Source organism: Fragaria vesca, linkage group LG4 (genome assembly GCF_000184155.1).
Source record: "Fragaria vesca subsp. vesca linkage group LG4, FraVesHawaii_1.0, whole genome shotgun sequence".
Lineage (NCBI taxonomy): Eukaryota > Viridiplantae > Streptophyta > Magnoliopsida > Rosales > Rosaceae > Fragaria > Fragaria vesca.
This window is the reverse complement of record NC_020494.1, coordinates 7,801,475-7,807,697: the sequence shown is the minus strand read 5'-3', so window position 1 is coordinate 7,807,697 and position 6,223 is coordinate 7,801,475.

The window sequence follows — 6,223 nt, the reverse complement described above, 5'->3', positions numbered from 1 at the left end:
GGGTACTCGTAGGATACAAAATGCATCGAGTACTGAAGCAGTAAAAGTTGGCTGGGACATCAAAGTCATTGGATACCTTATGTTTAGGGTTGTGCATAAAATAAGAGAGACGAGGTACTCTCTCAATGCTAGGCAGAAGTCTATTTTTAGTAATAAAGGTTGAGAAATTGAAGCAATAAAGGGTAGACTCCAGGCACTCCTGTCTCTTTCTTTAACATATGAGTTTCAAATGGAGCAATCGATTCTATTAGGGAAGCTAGATTCTCTGTTGAATGCCGAGCATGCACATTGGAAACATAGGGCGAGAGTGAATTGGCTCAAAGATGGGGATAGAAACACAAAGTATTTTTTTACCGTAAGGCAAAAAAATAGATTGCATGGTCTCTTTGATGTCAACAGAGTTTGGCAAAATTTTGATGCAAGAGTAGAGGATGTGGTGGTGAACTATTTCACTAAAATGTTCCAAGTAGCGCCAGTTGATTACGATCATATGCTAGCGGTTGTCGATCTCTTGTCTCTCCTAAAGTCACTGAAGAGATGAATGCAACGCTCTATGCTGAGTACATAACATAAGAGATTCGGGATGCACTCTTCCAGATGTATCCCACAAAAGCCCAGGGGCTGGATGGTATGCCACCTCTCTCTTTTCCAACATTATTAGGAGATAGTCGGACCAGTGGTAGTGGAAGCGGTTCAAGGATTCCTGCATACTGGTAACTAGTTAGGTGTTGTCAATTATACTCACATCTGCTTGATTCCAAAAATTGACAACCCTACCCAGGTTTCTGATCTGAGACCAATTGCTCTTTGCAATGTGTTATACAAGATTTGCTCCAAGGAGGTGGCCAATCGTCTGAAAGTTATTCTTCCTAACCTGATTCTCCATTTCAGAGTGTGTTTATCCCTTGTCGATTGATTACTGATAACACTCTTATTGCTAACGAGGTTTCCCATTTTATTCACACTGGTGGTGGTTTTGAGTCTGTTATGTCGCTGAAGCTTGACATGAGTAAGGCGTACGATAAGATGTAATGGAAATTTCTAGAAGCAATACTGTTGCGGTTGGGATTTGCTGAAGCTTGGGTGCGCATCATTATGCAATGTGTGGGTACCGTTAAGTGTTCTTTTCTGATCAATGGGCAGGTTAAAGGACATCTCACTCCAACTCGAGGTCTTAAGCAAGGCTATCTCCATATCTATTCCTACTTGGAGCTAAAGTTTTATTGCTCTACTTGATCAGAAAGCCTCTCAAGGCTTGTTAAAAGGTATTATTGTCTGTGATTCGGCTCCAGTGATCCATCACCTTTTATTTACTGATGATAGTCTCTTATTTGGTTTGGCTAATCATGTGGAGTGTGGTCATATAAAATCAGTTCTTGTGGGTTATGAAAAAGGTTCCGGTCAGTTAGTTAACTTTAGTAAGAGTAGTATTGTTTTTAGCAAAGGCACATTGGCTTCTCTACAATCCTCTATTGCGGCATATTTGGGTGTATGTATTGTTGATAAACATGAGAAATATTTTGGTCTCGTTACATATGTTGGTAGAAATAAAACGGAGACGTTTGCTTTTATTAAAGAGCGATTGAACAAGAAACTTGAAGGGTGGCAAGGCAAATTGCTTAGTGGAGCTGGTAAGGATATCCTGATCCGAGTGGTAGCTCAGGCTTTACCTTCCTATTCCATGAGTTGTTTCTTATTACTGCCTTACACCAAAAATGTGCTAAGTTTTGGTGGGGTAGTAAGTAGAAGGATCGAAAGATTCATTGGTTTTTGTGGGAAAAGTTGTGTAGACCTAAATAGAAAGAAGGCATGGGATTTCAAGATCTTTATGCACATAATATGCTTTGCTTGCAAAACAGGGTTGGAGTATATTGCAGTTTCCAGATTCTTTAGTAACACGATTATTCCAAGCCAGGTACTTATCTTCGTCATCCTTTTGGACAACAAGTTCTACTGGTGGTTCTGCTTGTTGGAAAGGTATTGCGGAGGCAAAGACAGTGTTGGCCCGTAGTATGAGATGGCAAGTTGGAGATGGTAGCATGGTTCGCATTTGAGAAGATCCTTGAATTCCAAGCCCTTCTCTTTCAAACCTTTATATATATCGTGCTAACACGCCTCTATTGTTGGTTAGTGAATTGATTACAGATTATTCTTGGAATAGAAACTTGGTGAATACTCTATTTGATGTCAGTGATGCTGAACTCATTCTCTCTATCCCGATTAGTTCGAGGGGGAGAGTGGATCGTCTGGTTTGGCATCATGATGCGAAGGGTGTGTTCACATACCCTTCTATAGCTTGCCAATAAGCTGATTTGAAATCACATTTGGCATTCTAATGTTCCAGGTAAAGTTAAAATTCATGCTTGGAAAGCTTGTAGCTCTATACTCTCAACTGTGAGTCAGCTTAGAAGTAAGCGTGTCTACATAGATGAACTATGCTATTTGTGCAGTTCGGCTTTAGAGACAGTGGAGCATGTGGTGCGTGATTGTCCATATATGAGAGAAGCCTTGCATTGTTCTGATTTGGATGAGTGTTTTGCTGTTGAGCCAAATATTTATTGCATTGATTAGTTAGAGCTTTACCATTCTAAAATTTCTAAGGGGTTGTTTGAGAAACTTCATTGGGGCATTTGGTCAGTCTGGAAGGAAAGGAATTGCAGACTTTGAAGGAATACACATCAACAAGTTGGTTAGGTGAGACTTGGTATTGGCATTCAACAATGACTCTTTGTAGCAGCAAATCTTTAGCCTCAGAAGCAACCGAGACTGAGATCCACTCAGTGGTCACCTCCCTCAGCTAGATGGGTTAAAGCAAATGTTGATGCAGCATATGATTCGGTCTTGCACTATGGTGGACTCGGAGTCGCCCGTCAGAGACTCGCTGGGTTGTTTGGTGGGTGGCTGCTGTGTTAGAGTGGACTTTGTACATAGTCCTCTCATGGTTGAGGCTTTAGCAGCTCGGTTGGCATGCCAATTTGCAATGCAATACCATATGAGTCCGGTGCTTTTCGAAAGCAACTGTCTCAAAGTGGTGAAGGATGTTCAAAGTGGTGTTTATGTTCTCTCGGGTTATGGTACTCTTATAGCAGACACTCAGTCCTTACTTTCTATATATCCAGGTTCAAGGTTTGTTCATGTTTATCATGAGGCTAATATTTTGGCTCACAAATTGGCCAAAGAGGCCTTGCTTTCTTCCTTAGATATACGCTAGTATGAAAATACCCCTACCAATATCAGTAACTTTGTTACTAGAACATGTATGATCTCTTCATAAATAAAAGCTTCTCGTCTTTCTCTAAAAAAAAATTGAGTAGTTTTAGACATAATTAAGAGAAATTTTATTTACACATATCTAAATACTTAATGCACACACCTTATTTTCATATTATTTTTAAATACAATTTTACCCTTCTAAGTTCCAAACAAAGTTGAAACCAGAAGCACCCAAAAAAAAGGTTGAACTTAATCGGACAATGAAAGAGGTTGAAACTAGAAATCTAGAATCCTGAAGAAAAAAGTCAATGATCCCAAATAATAATAAGGATAAAATACCGTATGTCTTTGTGGTTTGAAATCGACATCTGTTTAATCCTTGTGATTTTATTTTAATCTGAATGGTTCTTAAAGTCACAATTTTTAATCTGTTGAATCTTTGTGGTTTTATTTTAATCTGAATGATCTTAAAGTCACAATTTTTCATCCAAATGGTCCTAGGCCACGTCAGCAATTTAACTGAGAAAATTGACCAAAGGACCATTTGGATGAAAAATTGTGACTTTAAGGACCATTTCGATTAAAATAAAACCACAAGGACTAAACAAATTTCAATTCTAATAATAATATAGAAAATTTCATTGAAGTCACATTTTCAACATTTTTTTCTACATAAGTCCACCCTAATCTTTTTACCCATATAAGTACACCACTACAAAAAAGAATTCAGTTAGTCACGGAAAAATACAGTCGCCAAAAACCACTTTGCCGTCACCAAAAAGCAGCGGTGATGGCTAAGCGACGGCATTTTTCCCGTCGCCGTTGAGGGCTTGACGGTTGCTTTTGGTTACGGCAACAAGTCGTCGCCAAATGGTGGCGACGGAAACTTGTATTTATGAAATAAAAAAAATTTATCTGACAAGCATATTAGCTTGCCAATTTTTTTTTTTTTTTGGACTAAAAGTTGTGCAAAAAGAGATTAAACATATTAGAAAAAGTATTGTTACATTAAATTAAATGTCTCAAAATTACTGTCAATCTTACATCAAAATTATCAATACAAGCACATCAAGCTCTGAGTGTTTCTACCAATTAGTTTCCTGACACAAGCACAAAACCAACTAAGCCAAAGCTTCCAGAACCAAAGTTTAAATTGTATATCACTATACCAGCAATAGGGATTCTTTAGTAGCTACTGCTTGGCTTCCATCAGTGTCATATACATCTTGAACATCACGACTATCTCAAATACATATGACCACGTGTACCTTTGTCAAACCTGAAAGGAAAAGTTCATTATAACATCTATCAGACTGAATATTGGAGAAGTTTGAACTTCAGCTATTGAAATACTAACAATGAATACTTGAGACGTGATAGAGAGGAATAAGTTCTTAGAGCAACAAAATCTATATGGCATGACAACGACTGAGCATACATTAGTTATCTCAGTATGGTAGAAAAGGTATATAATTATATATAATACAACCATAGGTCATCGATTATACATAACTGCTAGTTGTAGAGCACATCACACACAAACATATATATTTATATATAATACATATATAATGTATATAATTAATTTATGATCAAGAAATAAAGAGATATGCCACAGTATCTTTTTATTAGATAAGTTGGTGGAACTTGCTATAACACCACAAGATAGCTCCTTATCAGGCAGGGTGTAAAGATCTTCATTATACATATCTACTATATCATCCAATTATCCAACCTGTGAATTTCGTAAATAAGAATCAAATTAAAATAGCAAGCAAGTCATATGATTGCTATAAGATACACAAATATTATAGAAGTAAATTTCAATATGGCTCTATCGCTAAGAGAGAGATATGCAAAGATAGCGAAACAAAGAGGCACAACACACAGAAAAAATAAATTCACCCCATTGAAGTATCTTATGAGCAGATTTTGTATGATCTTAATATGTATGTACCAATTGCAAAAGATTATGTTCACTTCCTTCCCTTGGTCTCATACTTAATACAAAACAAGCATACTGATGATTCTAGCAAATCACCTATGCATTAATTCGCCAAATATAAAAGCATAAAGTACTTTGAAAAGTAAAAATAGCCGGATTATGTTCAAACTTACAAACAATCCAAGATAGTTCATGTTAGCACAGGTAAGTCATAAATCCTATGAAACAATTCACTCAATATTGCATATTTATCAAGCTATAGCAACAGGTAGCAAATTAATATAATAAGGATTTCATTAGAATTTGTAACACATAAAGAATGTTACATGACAACAAGAGGGTATCCAGTGTTGTTACCTCTGTACCAACAAAGACAAGAGCAAGATTCAAAGGCCGATAAACTTCGTTGCTTGGACACTACAAAATTATATAAACTCAGAGAGGGTATACAACGAAAAGGCACATATATATATATATATATATATAAACTCAGAGAGAGTGAATTTGTTCTTCTAGCAGTTCATTGAAAATAGAGACAATAAAGTCTAAGACATCACAAGAAGTGCAAAAACTGCCACTGAAACGAAAGAAATACATACCAGCAAGTTCGACCAGCCCCATTCTGAAAGCACAGACTTTGACAAATCCTTTAGAGAGATAGTCTGGTAATTAACAGCTGCCTTGACATTGTTATTTGGACGCATATAATCAGCAGATTAAGAACAAGTAGATGGATGCTACCAAAATGATGCATTATTAGACCAAATTTCCAAGGAGAATGGCTCATACACTAGCATTGTCATTACTTGATGAGATAAAAAGTGACGGGGATCCTAATACAAATTACATACAGATGGTAATGTGGTGACCAGAGGAAAGCTGGTGTTGTGTTGTAAGACAGTCCTGAAGGGATCCCAGAGGCAACCACCAAAAAGGCCACCAAATAAGCTAACAGACCCTTCATCTCTGCTCCTACACTCAATTCAATCCACGTCACAGATCAGATTGACCTAACCCAATCGTACCTCTTTCCTTTAAATCCAAATCATATGCGAACAGAGATCG